We start from the raw sequence: 19,787 nt of genomic DNA, 5'->3' as shown, positions 1-19,787 counted from the left end.
GAAGGCTTCTCCGGGGATCTTAAGGAGTTTATCAAGTGAAGGGGGTTGGGGTGGGTAGGGGGTGGAATGGAAGAGGGCAGCCCGGGTGGAGAGGGTCTTCTGTGTTGGAGACCCCAGGGAGCTGGGGAATGAAAAGAGGGAGGGGGCAGACAGCAAATTCTCTCCTAGGCATTTACCCTTGAGAAACGACCCACGGTGCCGCCGGAGAACGCCTATAAGAATGTTCCCACGGTGCTGTTTCTAATAGCAAAAACATTCCAAACACCCAGCTGCCCATCCCCAGGCGGGTGGGCAAATAAAACTGGGATAGTCACACCATGGAATATTATACAGCAGTGAAATTGAATGACCTTCAGACAACAACACAGATCTATCTCACAAACAATGCTAAATAAGTGGCAGAAAACTACATACACGATGACTCAAATCTAGAATGTATAATGAAAGCAACACCCAGACTATGCATATTTAGACAAACAGGCATCAGTAGAAAAATAGCAAGGGAAATGTTTGAGAAGAATGGTTATCTCGGGGGAATGGGGAAGGAGAGGAGGAGGGGAGGAGCATACAGGTATTTTCAGGTTATTGGCGATGGTCCGGTACTTGGTGGGATGGTGGTTCTGTTTCATTTCATTATAGAAGAAATACAGTAACAATACATAAGGGAGAAAGAGAGGGGTAGGAGAGTGCAGGACAACGGGCCAGAGTGAGGCAAGGACCAGACCTCACGGGACCTGTTGGATTTGGTGAGGGTTTGGTCTTTTTTCCCCCAAGAGCACTGGAAAATCAATGGAGGTTTTTAAGTGGAGGCAAGATAGGATGAAACTTTTATGTGGAAGAAACATTCTCCAGCAGCTCCTCAAAGTGTGGTCCTGAAATCATTAGCATCGTTATCACCTAGGAGTCTATCTGAACCGCAGACTCTCAGACCCCATTATAGCCCTCTGGAACTGGAATTTGTACTTGAATTTCATCCCCCATGTGGTTACTATGCAGCTGGAGGGGAAGCCCAGGCTTGCTGCTGTGAAGGGAAGGCACTGCAGAGGCGCCAGAGGAGGAAGGAGGTGGCTGCAGTTATCTGAGTAGAAATGGCTGTGACCATGGGGAAGTCACATTTAGGGGGTAGAATCAACGAGGCTTGGGTTGAATTGTATGTGACAGTGAGGGCGAGAGTGAGTCAAAAATGACCCTTTTTTGACTCACTATCACCCTAGAACCTCCCTGGCAGTCTAGTGGTTAAGACTCTGGGCTCCCAAAGCAGGGAGCACAGGTTATCTTACCTGATTAGGGAACTGTGATCCCACATGCCACACAGTGCAGTCAAAAGGTGTTTTTAAATAAATAAAACACATTTACTAGTGGAAAGAAAGAGTAAAACAACTGTCTCAAATAAAAGTGGAAAAAAAAATCCTTCTGATGCATTGTTGAAGCCAGAGGAGTTTTCTGTAAGACCCTTTCCTGGCTTCTCATGTCACTTAGAGTACACAATAATGGCTCCTGTTTACTGAGACATACTTGGAGTCAGGTACTCTGGGAAGCACTTCGTAAGCACCATCCCATTTAATGTCCACAGCAATTCTGTGAAGTAGGATCAGATCCCATTTTACAAACGAGAACACTGAGGCTCAGAAAAAGGAAGAGCCTGCTTGGCACACGTGTCGTATGTGGGGGAGCTAGGATTTGAATTTGAATCTGATTCTAGAACCTTCACTCTGTGCCTTATTACTGTCTCCCCATCCCCTGTATGACAATCCAGTCCCTCTCCAATGTCAGTCTCATCACTTCCTGGCACGTTTCCCAAACACTAGTCAATCTGGATGGCTTTCTGGCCACTAGTCAATCTGGATGGCTTTCTGGCCAGTGAGAGTTGACCCAGTTCTTTGCTCTTCCTCCCACTGTCCGATGGAATCTGATTTTCCTCCTTCTGTTCCTGAGCTGGGCTGAGCGACTTGTTTGATAGAACGTGATGGATGTGACATTCCTGGACGTTGAACCTAGATCAGAAGAAGCCTTGAAGCTTCCACTGGGGCCTAGTGAACATTCTTTCTGGAAGCCCCGAGTCACTGTGTAGGAAGTCTAACTGCCTGGAGACCATCACACTAAAGAATCCCGTATAATCACTTCAGTCCACCAGCCTTTTCATCGTCTCCACCAAGAAACCAAATACACTGGCGGAGCCACCCTCCAGACCAGAAGAGCTGCCGGCTGAATCTGTGACTTCAATCCTGCTGTGTGGAACAGAAGAATTACCCCGCCGACCCTGGGCCTGGGGTCCTGCCCTGCACAATTGTGGTTTATAATAACTGGCTGTTATTCTGAGCCTCTGAGTCTTGGGGTGGATTATTAGGCAGCCGTAGATAACAGAAGTGCTGGCCCACTCCAGCCCCCCGGGTCTCTGCGCTTAGTTTACTCCACCCTGACATCTGGAAAAGCCTTCTCCTGGATCCTGGAAATTATCAAGATTATGCTTTCCATTCAGGTCAGATGCAGAGGGAAATTATCGGCCTATATGCTGCATTTATATCTCCTGTTTGCCCTTCCAGACCCATTTCCTGCCCTTCTTATTGCTGCTCTGTGCCAGGCAGCCTGACCACCAGCAGGCTCTCTTGCCCTCTGACTTCTGGTTGGATTTGGTCAATAGGGGGCACCACTAGGAGATCAGAAGGTGGGAGGAGGGAGAAGTCAGGATGTTTATTCCCTCTTTTCTGCCCCTTGCACAGTCCCTGGGTCAGCTCTGTCTCTCTACCAGGGTCCAGGCTTCCAGCAGGTGGCCCTCTCCACACCATTCCCTCTCCAGGTTCCCTCCTGCCCCTTGGGCTACTGCACTGGCCTTTATTGATTTCCCGAAACTCTGCTTTCTGGGTTAGGGTCCCCCGCCTGCCCCTCCCCCGGCCTTCCCTCACCCCAGCCTGGGCCCCAGAGCTTGAGATAAGAGTCAAACACAAGTATTTGGGAAGACATCCTGGGAAGCACGGGAAGGGGAGGGCAGAAGTGAGACAGGATGTGAGAGAAGCTGAAACTTCCGGGCAATTTACCAGACAGGACACCTGGAGCTCAGCCCCTCAGGGGACCTCGGAGATTACATAGATGTGTCCCAGAGGTAACTCAGCTGAGGAGTGAGGAAGCTGCTGGGTTTATCCACCGACTGCCTGCTGTCATTGTTGGGAGGGTTGCTCCAAGATGTTAAGTTCCTGGTTCTTTTAGCTTGCTCAGGACACTGGCTAAGCTTACCCCGAGTTAGAAAACACCAGCAGGGGGAGAGTGGGGAGGGAGGAGGGGGTCGACCACGCGCGAGAGGTGCTGACTCAGGTGTGAGCAGCAAGTAGCTTCTGGCACGTGGAGGTGATGGTGAGGGCATATGGGCAGGGTACTGACAGCTATGCCTACCTGCTGCTGCTGCTGCTAAGTCGCTTCAGTTGTGTCCAACTCTGTGCGACTCCAGAGACAGCAGCCCACCAGGCTCCTCTGTCTCTGGGATTCTCCAGGCAAGAACACTGGAGTGGGTTGCCATTTCCTTCTCCAATGCATGAAAGTGAAAAGTGAAAGTGAAGTCGGTCAGTCGTGTCCGACTCTTAGCGACCTCATGGACTGCAGCCTACCAGGCTCCTCCGTCCATGGGATTTTCCAGGCAAGAGTACTGGAGTGGGGTGCCATTGCCTTCTCCGATGCCTACCTACCTCTTTGTAAATAATTCCTTTTTACAAATTTTGTATTTTTTTCAGCTTTACTGAGTATAATTGACAAACTGGTAAGATATTTAAAGTGTATGATGCAATGATTTGATATACATATCCATCATGAAAGGATTTCTCCCCATTAAGTTAATAATACACCCATCACCTCACATATTTACCTCTTTTTGTATGTGTGAGAACGTTTAAACTCTGTTCTCTTAGCAAATGTCAGCTGTACAACAGAATGATCAACTAAAGTCACCGTATTATACATCGGATCCTCCGACCTTATTCATCTTGTTGTTGTATAGTCACTAAGTCATGTCCTACTCTTTGTGACCTCATGGACTGTAGACCGTCAGGTTCCTCTGTCCATGGGATTTCCCAGGCACAAATACTGGAACAGGTTATCATTTCCTCCTCCAGGGCTCTTCCCTACCCAGGGATCAAACACACGTCTCCTGCATTGTCAGGCGGATTCTCTTCCACTGAGCCATCAGGGAAGCCTCATTCATCTTATAACTGAATTGAAATAATTCTTCTATTAAACTTTCCTCAATTGCTCAATTTGGGTGTATCACCTGGTTCCTGCCAGAACCCTCAGTAATACAGGCTGGTGATGAATCTATCCATATTAGTACACAGTGGGCCAATGTCTACAGAGTTGGAGGAAGGATGGAGAGAGATACTCTCCCCCAAATTCATTATCCATAAGATTCATCATTCATGTGTGAAGAAAAGCAAGATCTATTCTCAAACATGCAGGAACTGTAACTCTCACATACCCTTCCTAAAAAATCTAGTTCAAGATTTAATTCCAGCTAACAACACCACCAAAAAAAAAGAAAGAAAGAAAGAAAGAAAAGAAAATGCAGAATTAATGAATAAGAATATCCCAATCTGAACCAATCCTGGTCAGGGGGTATTATCTCCAGTTAAAGAATTAAGTTGTGGGTAACTTAGAACTACAGCACTAAATGTAACTGTCAAAGTTGTAAAGAGGAAAAGTAACATAATGAAAAAAAATCTGATGTTCAAGGCCAGTGTCTTAGAGTTAAGGTAGCTACTGTAACACACAGACTGTTACAAATACCTGGTAAATAGACTAGAAGAGTTCTTTCTCATGTAACAGTTCTGGGTGGGCGGAAACTCTCCATTCAGTCCTTCTGGAACTCAGGCTGAATCTACAACATGTGGGTCTCAAAGTCACCCTGGGGGTCATGTTTATTAAGGAGTCCTGGGAATTTTGAGGGGCCAGGCTCAGAAGCGGCACACAATGCTTCAGTCCACGCTCAGTCCCCACCCCTGCGACTGGGTCCTGTGGTCACACTGAATTGCAGGGGAGACGTAGGGAAACGTAGTCCAGTTTGGGAAGGAATGGAGAGCCAGGATGTGGGTGAGCCTCCAGCCGTCTCTGCTGGGTTGGGAACGCATCTTCCTGGAGGGAGCACCTTTGCTCCCCTTCCCGTAAGACTTGTCATCATCTTCCACATATCGAAGAGTCACGTGACCTTGTCTAACCTCACCAGCCAGCTGGACAGTCTTCAAAGGCAGGACAGTTCCAGTTTCTCCAAAGTCTCCAGCCCTGACGCAGAGCCTGCTGGAGAGTAGGAACTTGTTATATGTTGGTGCAAAGATGAAAGGGAAGTTTCAGGTCATTATTCACAAGCTCCTGAGATACACAAAGCTCTCTGCTGAGTGTGACCTGTGTCCAGTCCTATGAAGAGTTCAAGCTGCCTTGGTTAAGGGAGGGCAAGTCAAAGCACAAGCAAAAGGACTTCAACCCACAGGCAAATTAATCCCTCCCCACGCCACTCCCTCATAAAAATACGTGTCACAGTAATAGCTCCCATTTAATGAGTACCTATTATGTGCTGGTCATTGCGGGAAGCCATGTGGCTTGATCTCATCAAATCCTCCCAGCAGCCCGATGAGGTAAGTGATTAGTTCCCATTTTCTGGGGCAGAAACCAAGGCTCAAAGCGGTGAGAGAGGAAGCTGGAGTTTGAGCGTGAACATGCTAGGCCTCAGCCTGTGCTCTTGCCCTCTGTCGGCACCCCGAAGAAAGCGGGGCTGGCTGGGCGGCAGCCAGGTCTGGAAGAGCCCTAGGTGGGCAGGTGGGAGCCCAGGGTTGGCATCCCAGCCCTGCATCGGGCTCTGTCTGTGTGACTGAGAGTGGGTCACCTCATTCATTCAGCACATAGTTCCCTGGCTGGCTCTGTGCCAGACACAGGATGTAGAGAGAGAAAAAAAACAAACCATTCTTGAGTTGGTTTCCTCACAGTGAAGCAGGATAGCTGGGGCTATTGGTTTGACACAACATGATAAAGGTCATCAAGTATTTCTTCCTCTTCGGCTCTGTTGTCTTCCTCTGAGAAACTTCAAGCAAGGGATCCAGACCTCAATGGTTGCAAACTCAAAGGCTGACAGAGCCAGCATGGAATGCAGACGGTCTGGAGTTTCAGGTCCAGTGCTTCCAGCTTTGTGACCTATGACTTGGGCAAATCCTCTCTGAGCCTCAGATTCCTCGTCTGTTGACTGGAGACAATGCATATATACATACCAAGCTCAGAGTTCTGTGTATATTGTTGTTGTTGTTCAGTCGCTCAGTCGTGTCCGACACTTTGCAGCCCCATGGACTGCAGCACACCAGGCTTCCCTGCCCTTCACCATTTCCCAGAGCTTGCTCAAACTCACGTTCATTGAGTCGGTGATGCCATCCAAGCATCTGTGTGTGTGTGTGTGTGTGTGTGTATACACACATAGCCAATACTCAGGCCACCTGATGTGAAGAGCCTTTCCACTGGAGAGTCTTTTTATTGGAAAAGACCCTGATGCTGGGAAAGACTGAAGGCAAAAGGAGAAGGGGATGACAGAGGATGAGATGGTTAGATAGTATTACTGACTCATTGGACATGAATTTAAGCAAACTCTGGGAGATAGTGGAGAACAGATGAGTCTGGCATGCTATAGTCCATGGGGTTGCAAAGAGTCAGACACAACTTAACTACTGAACAACAACATATATGTATTAAAATATACCTAGCTCATAGGGTTTATATATAATATAGGATTGTGCTGTGCTTAGTCGCTCAGTATGTCCAATTCTTTGCAACCCCATGAACTGTAGCCTGCCAGGCTCCTCTGTCCATGGAATTCTCCAGACAAGAATACTAGAGTGGGTAGCCATCCCCTTCTACAGGGGATCTTCCCAACCCAGGGATTGAACTCAGGTCTCCCACATTGCAGGCAGATTCTTTACTGTCTGAGCCACCAAGGAAGCCCAAAACTGCAACTTTAATGTTCAAAATATGCTCAAATAGCTCCTGATTTTAAAGACTCTGTATGAGCTAAACAAAATGTCTGGAGGCCAGATTTTGTCCCTGGCCCTGTGGATTCTGTAACAGCTAAGTTCTCTGCTGATTCTCATCTTCTAGGATCTCTGAATAGGAAGGAGGATGACAAGGAAGGGGTTACCCCCAACTCAAGTTTACAGGATTAGGCTCAGAGGCACCCAACAGAAAATCCTAAAATTATAGTGGCCAAAATAAGAAAGAAGAAGTCCAAAGGTGGGCAATGCAGGCTGGTATGGCAACTCCATGAAAACGGTTTCTTCCATCTCTAGCAAGTGGCCTCTTTCCTCATTGCCCAGTACAGCTGCTGGGGCACTGGCCATCACATCTGCAGCCCAGAGAGCAGAGTGGCAGAAGACCATTTCTCTTATAAAGATAGTTCCTGACTTGCTCACAACACTACTATTTATATAGTCACATGGCCGTATCTAACTGCAAAAGACACTGGAAAATACCTTGGAGCTAGGAACAAGATAGCTACCTAAAAAAGAGATTGTTACTGAAGAAGAAGAAGATAGTAGATATTAGAAGGCAAATTGCCTAGTGTGTGAGGAGGGCATGTGACTAGCTGGAGAGGATATTACCAGGCAATTAGCCTTTGCCGCCCACGCGACCTCTTTTGCCTCATGTCTTTGAGCCTCTTTCTGACTCCAAGAAGAAAATTAGAGAACCAGAGAGAGGCCAGATGAATAGAATGACAGCAATAGCTTACCAAGGACCTGCTATATTCCCGGCCCTTGCTGAGCCTTGCAAGAACATCCTCTCAGATCATTCTCTCTCTCCCGAGAGGCAGCCTTCTGCTCCAGAGCGGAGGGGTCATGTCCTGCCTGTGCCAGCTGTGGTAGGAGAAATCCAGTCGTCCCACAGACAGTTACTAACCAGCTTTTCCAGTTTTATCTGCTCTGCATCTTGGCTTTTGGAGATTCCCGGTTCCTCCAACCCCTGAGCCTTCCTGAGGATCTTAAATTGTCTTGTGTCCTGATGAAAGTGAAAGTGTTAGTCACTCAGTCATGTCTGACTCCTTGTGACCCTCCTGGACTGTAGCCCACCCAGGCTCCTCTGTCCACGGAATTCTCCAGGCAAGAATACTGGAGTGGGTAGCCATTCCCTTCTCCAGGGGATCTTCCTGAGCCAGGGATCAAACCCAGGTCTCCCGCATTGCAGGGAGACTCTTTACTATCTGAGCCACCTGGCTCCCCCTAAATTGTCAGGTTTTAACCTCTCAGGTTTCTTAAATCGGTCCCCACTCAGCATCTGCTTTCCAGCTTCCAGAATGTGGTTGACTCTCCAGATCTGCTGTCATGGCCTCACATGGTCTCTCTGTCCCAGTGGATAAGTGTGTATTTTTTTTTAATGCCTTTATGTCATTATACTGGAACTCCAGAGAACAGTGAAGGTAAGTATGTGTGCCATGTTTAACTGGCAACCTCCAGCCTGCATCCTTGACTCGGGCAGCCCTCCGCGTTCAGAAGGATTCCACTGCATTCCCATCCCACTCCTCTTCCTCCTTACCAGTTCCAGGAGCCTGTTGGACCTGCAGCACATGGGGCTGTCTTTCTCCCGCTGAGCCTGGTTCTGCTTATCTCCTGCTTCTACAGCCCCAGATCCGTTTCTCAAGGTCAGAGCTCTTGCCTCTTTCTTCTTTGCCCTCAGACAAGTCTGGGCAAGCCCATGGCAGGTAGCTCTGAGTCTCTGGTGTGGCTCATTCCTGAGAGGTCAGGTGTAGGCCTTCAAGAGTTAAAATTCAAAGCTGGGGATGAAAGCTAGCCATTTCTAAATTGGAACAGCAGAGAAAATCTCTCCCTAAGGGTATATCCTTAGTGTGATTACAATGGAATCCAAAGTCAAAAACCTGATTAGAGTGCACTCCTCCTTGTAAACCCCTTAGGAAAGTACTATCCTAAAGGAAATCAGTTCTGAATATTCATTGGAAGGACTGATGCTGAAGGTGAAACTCCAGTACTTTGGCCATCTGATGCAAAGAACTGACCCATTGGAAAAGACCCTGATTCTGAGAAAGATTGAAGGCAGGAGGAGAAGGGGATGACAGAAGATGAGATGGTTGGATGCCATCACCAACTCTATGGACATGAGTTTGAGTAGGCTCCAGGAGTTGGTGATGGGCAGGAAAGCCTGGCGTGCTGCAGTCCATGGGGTCGCAAAGTGTCAGACAGACTGAGTGACTGAACTGAACTAACGGTACACACTGTTGCTGGGTGCAATTGACCTGGCCGGCACCTCCTCCAGGGTTTCCTCCCATGTCTTGGTTAAGCGCCCACAGGAGATCCCAGTTTGGGTTCAGAAGCCATGTTGTATCAATGTCTCCAAACCCCCGAGTCCCCTCTGCGGGCCGTGATCCTCATGATACTCGTAAGATAAGAGGCACACGGTCCTCAAGAACTAAGTGAGCATCCATCCCTTCTGTTGGGCTTGAGGAGTGTTCTGGGATGCAGGAGTTGGCTGTGGAATCCAGGGCAGTACCAGGGTAACCCAGACTCTGGGCACCCTGCGAGAACACCTGTGGCAGCAGGTTTGCTCCTCAGATGCCATCCAGGGTGTGTACTTGTTGCATATGCAGCTTAAAATAGTTATTTCCTGTTTCCCACCCACCCCACCCCACTTTGCCCAGCAAGGCAGATGGTGGAGTGGTTCAGAGAGTGGGCTCTTGAACTGGAATGCCTGGGTCGAAACCCAAGCACCAACACCAGCTGTGAAACAAGTCATTTCACCTCTTTCTGCCTTGGTTTCCTCATCCATAAAATGGGGAGACAAAGCACAAATTCTACCCCGTAGGGTTACTGTAAGGATTAATGCATGTAAAGCACTTCAAATGTCTTCTACATTCCTTGCCTAAAATCCCTTACCTAAAATACCAATATCTCAGGGTCCTCGCGCATTTTGGGATTTGGGGAGTTTTGGAGTTTTAGAAAGCATATGTCGTAGGTTATATTAAGATACTAGTGGGAGGGATAAATTAGGAGTTTGGGATTAACATACACACTTGTTGTTTTAGTCACCAAATCATGTCTGACTCTTTTGCGACCCCACAGACTGTAGCCCACCAGGCTTCTCTGTCCATGGGATTTCCCAGGCAAGAATACCGGAGTGGGTCGCTGTTTTCTTCTCCAGGGGATCTTCTCCACCCAAGGATTGAACCTGAGTCTCCTGCATTGGCAAGTGGGTTCTCTTCCACCAAGCCACCTGGGAAGCCCAACATATACATACTACTATATAAAACAGATAACCGACAAGGACCTACTGGATTGCACAGGGCACTCTACTCAGTATTTTGTAGTAACATATATGGGGAAAGAATCTGAAAAAGAATAGATATATGTATACATGTAATTGAACCACTTTGCTGTACACCTGCAACTAATACATTGTAAATTAACTATACCTCAAAATAAAAAAAAATTTTTTTAAAGATACTAGTGGGGAACTGGGTGAGCATGCCATAATTAAACACATTAATCTCTCTGCAGAGTAACATCAATATTCATACAACTGTTCAGGTTGGGTTTTTACCACCAGAGGAGTTTTGGTCCTAACCTTAAATTATTTTGCTCACAACTTTTTTGGCTCCCAGACTGCAGGTAGGGGATTGTAGGCCTCTGTAAGGGTTTTTGTTATTAGTGTTTAATGAACATTCAGTGTCACGGCCATGTAATCACTTCTTGACTACAACTCAGAGCTTTCACGCTCAAGGCTCTTCTGGGTTCACGGGGTTTTCGGCACCAACAGCTCTGAACAACCTTCAGAGGCAGAGCGGACTCTCCTCTCCTCTCTCTACCCAGGCCCTCAGCTTAGTGGTTTCCCTCTCTGCCCTTCAATATGCTGGTGGGATGTGGATGCAAATTCAAGTCTTCAAGAGCCTTCTCCAGGGAGCCAGCTGGCCCTCAACAGGAGGGGGGTGGATAAGCCACGAGAAAATGTTGTTTCTGGCAAAGCTGCCATGGGTTTCAGGCAGGAGTCTGGTCTGGGCAGGAGAGATCATGGAGCCAGAGAAGGATTTACGGCTTCTCCACAGCCCCTGGGCGTCCACAAACATCTCTAGGGCGGATGCAGCCACACTTGCTGGAAGGCGTGGGGAAGGGATACTGGGAAGTTTCCTCAGGTGAGCCTCCAGAAAACACGTGTGTGACAGGTGCTCAAGACATTAGGGGGGCTTCCCAGGTGGTAAAGGATCCACCTGCCAATACAGGAGATAGGGGTTCAATCCCTGGGTTGGGGTGATCTCCTGGAGAAGAAAATGGCAACCCACTCCTATATTCTCACCTGGGAAGTCCCATGAACAGAGGAGCCTGGCGGGCTACAGTCCATGGGGTCACAAAGGGTCAGACACAACTTAGCGACTAAATAGCAACAACAAGGTATTAGGGAGTTAGAATGACTGTTGCAGGGGGCAAAGCCCCCACCCCAGCACGGCCCCTGAGAGAGGCCTCATCTGGACAACCCTGTCCACACCTCACAGAGCTCCCTCCCCTGCTGCCTGCTTGCCCAGGCATTCCTGGCACAGCTTTCTCAATATGGGACTTTATTTTGCAAATTCATTTCTTTTGGGATTTGTCTGGGAGGGAAAATTCGTTCCTGTGTTCCTATGTCTTGTCAGTGGAGCTTAGGCAATCAAAGACATGAGCCCTTTTCCAAGACTGGGAGAAGAGGGTAATTGGACTCAAACTTCTATACCACAAATGTGGACCCAGCTCCTCAGTCCACCTGTCCAAGACTTCTAAGCCTTATGCCAACTGGAGTCACAGAGGAGCCAGGGTTTCCCCTCCTGTTTTCATCCCCTTCACCATCTGGGGTGCCCCCTTTCCCTCTCGGCCACTTAACTCCCCCTCCACCCCAAAAGGACCTGAGACTTGGAACAGTCCCTCTGCTCACTTCCTAAGAAAGAATCCCCGCTCCCCGCCGCCCCCCGCAAGGAAGAATCCTGGAGTAGGTGTTAGGAGAATTCAGTCCAAGTTTCAGCTCTGCCCATCACACACACTGTGACCTGGTCCCTTATCCCCTCCATGCCTCAATATCCCCATATACTGGAGGGAGAGATTGAATTTGAGCAGAAGTTATAAAATCAAATAGCCGGAGAAACCAGGCAGATGGAGAGCAAGGATCAGGTGAGCTTAGAAAACGCCAGCCCAGTTGAAGGGGACAACAGCTACCAAAGTCCAGCTCCTCACTGCCGTGTAGAAGAGAAAGCCCCATGTTGTGAGATTTCTGATTCTTCAAGAGAAGATGTATTAGTCAGGATAAGCTGCTGTAACAAACAATCCCAAAGCGCATTGCCCTAACATTGTAAAGTTGGTATTTCCTGTTCCCACCACAGTCCAGTGTGGGCCAGCGGGGGGCTCCCCACAGCCATGGAGGGGCCCCGTGCCTTTCGTCTGGTGGCTCTGCCATCTCCTCAGGCCTAGGGGCTTCCCCTGGATCTTCCCCACCTGCCCCACAGACCCAGAAAAGAGTCTGGAGGGTGGGGAGGGAGGAAGTGGGCAGGAAGTAGGACATATTGTTAATACTTCTGCCCACATTCCACTGGCTACAGTGTAGTCACATGGTCCACATAACCAAGAGTGAGGCTGGGAAATTGAGTCTTGCTCTGTTCAGGGCAATGGCACCCCACTCCAGTACTCTTGCCTGGAAAATCCCATGGATGGAGTCGCTAAGAGTTGGCCACGACTGAGCGACTTCACTTTTCACTTTCACACATTGGCAAAGGAAATGGCAACCCACTCCAGTGTTCTTGCCTGGAGAATCCCAGGGATGGGGGAGCCTGGTGGGCTGCTGTCTATGGGGTCACACAGAGTCGGACATGACTGAAGTGACTTAGCAGCAGCAGCAGCTGTTCAGGGAAAAATAGGGTGTAGGTTTGATGAAAGGCAGACTTTTGGTGAAAGTCTCTGACACAAGGTGAAAATCTGGATTATATGTGAAATTTTCTAATTCTTAAATATTGGCAAGTCATTAAATTTTTACAAAAGATATTACTTGGATTAAACAAAGCCTTCTTATGAATAGTACAGCCCTCATGCTATGTCTGTGACCACTAGTTAGAGGGTCTCATCTTGCCCAAATGATCCTACATGGATGGGCCATGGATTGGTGAGGCGGCTGTTTTCAATTACTCACTTACACGTTCACACAGTCATTCAACAAACATTTATTCAACTACTCCATGCCAGACCTTGTGATAGGCAGTGAGGACACAAGAAGAACAAAAAACCTCTTTCCTTCCTTTGAAGAGTTCACAGTTGTTTTTACCCCTGGGTAGAAAATAGTGTTCAATTTTTTAAATGAAATTTTAGACTTATTTGACATAGTGCTACATTTTAGCAGAGGAGCATCCCTTAACAGGAAAAAATGACTTCCTAGGGGGAATTCTGGGTTAAGGACTAATAGGGAGAGCAGTAGATAGTGTCAGGAGCCCTGACTGGAAAGTTTGTCCCCTCCAAGCTTTACCATTCAGCATGAGCATGGGCTCAGGCAAGTGGGTTGTCCTAGCTGAGCCTCAGTCTCCACCTCCATGAAATGGGGATGATCGTACCTATCTTACAGGGCATCTGGGAAACAAGAGAAGGAGTCAGCAAAGCTGAGCGTGGTGCCTGGCACACGGCAGATACATTACCCCTTGTTTCCCGGTGGCCATGGTGGTGAGCCAGGGGTGATTAGTTTGGGACAGCAGTGTCCCAGCATCTCATTTAATTCCCAGTGAGCATTTACTGGGTGTGACCCTGGGCCAGGTCCTATACTGGGTGCTGGGGACACAAGGTGAGAAAGGGCTGGCCCACCGAGAGGAACTCATGATCTAAAGGCAGCTGCCTTCTGACCTCACCCATCACAGGTATGTGCCCTTCATCACCTCAAATCAAAAGGCAGATGGGAGGGCAGGATGCTTGGTCCAGAGTTACTTTACCAACAAGCATGTTGGTCATCTTGGTTGACATCAGCAAAGAACTATTAGCAGAAGGCTTGGAAGGACCCCAGGGGACTGGGATGGGGATGGGGGCTTGAGGTGGACTCAGGCTGGAGAGACAAAGGGTTTCCTTAGGTACCAGTTCACAAAGAGAGCCCTGCACAGATTTTGAAAACTTCCAGTTACCAAAAGGGAAACGTGTGGGGAGAGAGATAAATCAGGAGCTGGGGACTGACACATAGGCATTAATATATACAAAATAGATAACCACTCATAACCTAGTCCACTCCAGTACTCTTGCCTGGAAAATCCCATGGACAGGGGAGCCTGGAAGACTGAAGTCCATGGGGTCACTGAGGGTCGGACACGACTGAGTGACTTCACTTTCACTTTTCACTTTCATGTATTGGAGAAGGAAATGGCAACCCACTCCAGTGTTCTTGCCTGGAGAATCCCAGGAACGGGGGAGACTGGTGGGCTGCCGTCTATGGGGTTGCCCAGAGTCGGACACGACTGAAGTGACTAGCAGCAGCAGCATAACCTACTGCAGAGCACAGGAAACTCTACTCAGTATTCTGTAATAACCTATACGGGAAGAGAATCTGAAAAAGAAGGGACATATGAATAACTGAACCGCTTAGCTGTATACCTGAAACTAACACAACATTGTAAATCAACTATACTCCAATACAAAATAAAAATTAAAACAAACTAGCAAACAAACAAAAACCAAAGAGAGCTTTGTGACTTGATGCTGTCCCTAGGGCCAGAAAGCTTCCTCTAATCTAAGGTTGTCTACAGTCTTCCAGCCAGCCCTGCGCGGGGAGGGGCAGTCACAAGGCTCAGCTGCGAACATGGACTGAAGAAGCAGAGAGATGGTTCCAGTCTGTCCAATGCTATCCAGCTGCTAAGGAGTGGCCCAGAGATTCGAATCTAGGTTTGCAGTCTTTTTCTACACTTCACAACAGTGCCAGGGAGAGAGATTTCTGCCGTAGGGCTCAGATGACCTTCTCTGGGGGTTCCTGATCAGCTGCCCCAGGATGGAGGGAGGGAAGCCAGCCAGCGAGGGCTCTGAAGGGGTCTGGCAAGAGATAAATTTCTCTGTCTGAGGCCTGAGGCTGTCTGGAAAGCCAGAGTTCCTCCCTCCCTTCCCTGATGATTGCCAGTTCTGACTGTTACAGGTCACTTCGGCCTTCCGAATCTATGGTTCTACTATGCACCAGGCTCTGCTCAAAGCACACTGAGGGTACCGGGTGAGCTAGACAGACAGACGCGGACTCCAGCTTCACGGGGCAGCTAACCTATTCTGGAGGCCTCATGGAGCAAGAGATGCTTGAAAGCAGATGGACAAGATAAGAAGCTGTACGCCACATTCAACAGGAGTGGGCAGGGCAGAGGCTCCATCCTGGGATGAGGCAGAAATGAATTTACCAGGCTTACCTTGAAGCTCCGAAGCTTAAACTCTAGAGCCCCTCACTTGCCAGATGCCTTCCAGTGATCTGGGAGGGGCCCAAGCAGGACACATTCAGGGTCACATGCTGATGCAGAGTTTGCCAAAGTAAGCTAGTTTAACTGCGGATGATGAAGAATGTTGCCTCTTTACTCTTTGACATTCCCCTTGGTCATACTTCCCCTCATTTGGGTGTCACGGGCACGGCGGTGACATTTTTGGGGATCTAGCTAAGGGGAAGCTGTCATGGAATGCCACATCGATGAAAAATAAAACTCAAAGTATATCACTGCTAAGAGGACATTTGCAACAAACTGCTTAATAGGCAGCATCTTAGCCAAAGGGTTTTTAAGATGCATGATCAAGGAAATAGGAAAAGTCCTGAAACCTTACAGCTCCCCTATGAAAGAAACTTATACATGTTTTTCTAAATTTGACAACAGTCCTAAAAATTTATGACCTCATTTATAATGAGTTGTGAAGCTGGGAAGAAACTTCTCTAAACTATCAACAATTAAAAAAAAAAAATCTTTTGGTCAACTGTGCTAGAGAAAAGACAAAACGCTCTTATTTTCTCTAAAGAAAATGACACTAAAAAATCAATGTCATATGAAGAGGTGATCCTAAAAGCATACAGCCAAAACTTAGGAATAAAAAAAAAATTTTATGGATGTATATCAGGCAATAAATATAAATATTATTATTTTTCTAGATATTGTCTAGGGTCTATCAGCTTGTTTAAAAATATTCATCTATTTGGTTCACTGGGTCGTAGTTGCAGGACACAGGAACTCTTAGTTGTAGCATATGAACCCTTTGGGGCATGTGGGATCTAGTTCCCTGCCTGGGGATCAAACTTGGGCTGTCTGCATTGGGAGCACAGAGTTTTAGCCACTGAATCACCAGGGAAGTCCCTGTTTATCATCTTCTAAAAATTTGTTGTGATTCTGTTTCTTGTTCTAAATATTCACATTCTTATCTGATTTTGTCTTCTTTTTTCTTAAAGAAGGTCTCCCAGCTTTATAAGTTTCAGGTCCACAAAACCTGGCTATCCTCTTATGGAGAGGGTAAGGCACGTGCAAAGGCCCAGTGGCAGCAGGTGGGAGCTGGGCTGTGATCGGGGAATAGAATCACAGAGAAGACCGGAAGAAGGGAGGGGAGCATACTGCCTGTAACCCCGACTTGACTTCTCACTGCCTGTGCAGCCAAAGACAGGAGAGAGCCTTTGGACCCTGATCCAAAGAGACCAAGGCCAAAGAAAGGACCTCATAAGTCATTTCCTCCCCCTCCTACCAGGGTAGGGATCCTCTTCTTGACAGTGGCTTACTGAGCCTTAGCTGTACACACTTCCTGAGTTGGGGAGCTCACTTCCTCCCCCAAATGTGATACTACCACAGGTCAAAACTCTGGTTGTTAAACTTGCTTCAAGTTGACCCCTGTCTGTGCTTCCTTTTTGGGTTGTCTTCTTCCCTAGTGTCCCCAGAAGTAACTGGTCGCTTCTTCTCATTTCATAATAGCACTGCAGACATGTGAGACCAGTGTTCAAGTTTGTTCCTGCCCAGGATTACCTGGCTTTCTTCAGAGATTCTTCCTATGACTTGACCTCTATGGATTTTCCCACCCATTATGTCAAAGATTTCTAACCACACATACATATGTGATGATGATGATAATAGCTGACACACCTTGAATGCTTACTGTGTACTAGGCTCTGTGCTGGGTGTTGTTCGTGCTTAATCTTTATGACAATCCTGGGAAATAGGCACAGCTATGAAGCCCATTTTACAGATGAGGAAACCGAGGCTCAAAGTAACTAACCTTTCCAGGTTATATAACATATAAGTGGTATAATCTCCAACTTTAGAGCTCATGCTTTTAATCCCCACAAGTAGTAGCTGGAAGTAGGGAATTCTAATTTGTGTAATATGAGAATAATATTGATTGGGCTTTCCTGATGGCTCAGCTCATAAAGAATCTGCCTGCAATGCGGGAGACCTGGGTTTGATCCCTGGGTTGAGAAGATCCCCTGGAGAAGGTAAAGGCTGCCCACTCCAGTATTCTGGCCTGGAGAATTCCATGGACAGTACAGTCCATGGGGTCACAAAGAGTCGGACATGACTGAGTGACTTTCACTTCACATAATCAATGTAGGTCGTTTCATCAGGAAGCTCTGACAGTTTACAGTTGTACAACTGTCAAGTAACTAAACTGTAAAATACACAATCCCAAACTTGACAGAACTGAAGGGAGAAATAGAATCTAGAGCAGTTGAAGATTTATAAAGTATTTCTTTAAATTATAATTATGGTAGAAGACACATAAAAAATGTACCATATTAACCATTTAAAGTGTATAATTTTATAGTATTATGTATATTTACATTTTTTCTAAATGATTTCCAAAGTTTTTCACAATGTAGAGCAGAAATTCAATTCATTAGGCAACTTCCCTTTTCCCCTCCCTCAGCCCTGGGCCATCATCCCTCTACTTTCTTTTTTTTTTTTGACATACATTTTATTTTGTTGAAGTGTAGTCAATTTACAATGTTGTATTAATTACTGCTGTACAGCAAAGTGATTCAGGCATACACAGACACACACACATCTTTTGCCATATTCTTTTCCATTATGGTTTATCCCAGGGTATTGAATACTGTTCCCTGTGCTATACTGTAGGACCTTGTTGTTTATTCATCCTGTATGTAATAGTTTGCATCTGCTAATGCCCACCCTTCTGCTATGAATCTGACTAGTCTAGGGAACTCATACAAGTAGAATCATATATTTCTTTCTTTTTGTTTTGTTTCACTTAGCATAACGTTTTCAAGTTTCATGTTGTAGCACATGTCAGAATCTCCTCTTTTTTAAGGCTAAATAATACACCATTGTATGTAGATATGCATTTTGCGTATTCATTCCTGTGTGTACAAATGTCAGTAGTTGGAGATCTTAATACCTTTTTCTCAGTCATTGATGGGTCAGCTAGTGACGCACCAAACCAGTAGAACCATAATGTGGGGCTTCCACAGTGCTCAGTGGTGAAGAATCTGCCTGCCAATGCAGGAGGCTCCGGTTCAACCCCTGCTCCAGGAAGATCCCACGTGCCTCAGAACACCTAAGCCTGTGCACCACAACGACTGAGTCTGTGCTCTAGAGCCTGGAACCATCACTACTGAGGCCTTCAAGCCACCACTGAAGCCCACGCACCTAGAGCCTGTGCTCCACAAGAAAAGCTACCACAATGAGAAGCCCACACACCGCTGCGGCAACTAGAGAAAAACCTGCTCAGCCACAAAAACCCAGCACAGCCAAAAATAAAATAAAGACACATTAAAAAAATAAGGGAGATATATGGCATCTAGAAAAATGGTATTGATGAAGCCACCTGAAGGGCAGCAATAGAGACGCAGACAGAGAACAGACCGTGGGCACAACGAGGGAAGGAGAGCCTGGGGCAAATGCAGAGCAGCACTGAAACATGTACTTCACCGTGTGAAAGATGGACAGCAAGTGGCAAGCAGCTGCATGGCGCATGAGCTCAGCCCAGGGCTCTGTGACAACCTAGAGGGCTGGGATGGGGTGGGAGAGGGCAGGGAGGTTCAGGAGGGAGGGGACAGAAGTATACCTATGGCTGATTCATGTTGGCGAATGGCAGAAACCAATACAACATTGCAAAGCAATTATCCTCCGATTAGAAATAAACAAATTAAGTTAAGGAAGCATAATGGGGACTTCCCTGGTGGTCCAGTGGCTAAGACTCCACACTCCCAATGCATGGGACCTGGGTTCAATCCCTGGTCAGGGAACTAGATCCTGCATGCCACAACGAAGACGCAGCACAGCCAAATAAACAAACAATAATGCTTTAAAAACACAACGGTCTAGATAATACCAGCAACTACCTTGAGCTAATTGACACTTATGGTTCATTATAACCAATGACTTCTCTTCAAGTGCATGGGGTACCTTCACCAGGGTAGCCATATGCTCTGCCTTAAGCCAGTCTCACTATATTTCAAAATAGTGAAATCTTACAGAGTGTTCTCTGATCACAGTGAAAGTGAAAGTGAAGTCGCTCAGTCGTGTCCGATTCTCTGCGACCCCGTGGACTGTAGCCCACCAGGCTCCTCCGTCCATGGGATTCTCCAGGCAAGGATACTGGAGTGGATTGCCATTTCCTTCTCCAGGGGATCTTCCAAACCCAGGGATTGAACCCAGGTCTCCCGCATTGCGGGCAGACGCTTTAACCTCTGAGCCAGCAGGGAAGTGGGATAGAATTATATATTAATAATGACATATCTAAGACAAACCCACATATTTAGAAATTACACATTTATAAATAACTCAAGCATCCAAGAAGAAACAATGAAGAAAATTAAAAATATTTCCAACTAAGTGA

This window comes from Bison bison, unplaced genomic scaffold (assembly GCF_000754665.1).
Source record: "Bison bison bison isolate TAMUID 2011002044 unplaced genomic scaffold, Bison_UMD1.0 scf7180017864154, whole genome shotgun sequence".
Taxonomy (NCBI): domain Eukaryota; kingdom Metazoa; phylum Chordata; class Mammalia; order Artiodactyla; family Bovidae; genus Bison; species Bison bison.
The sequence above is the reverse complement of the archived record's forward strand: the minus strand, read 5'-3'. Positions refer to the sequence as shown.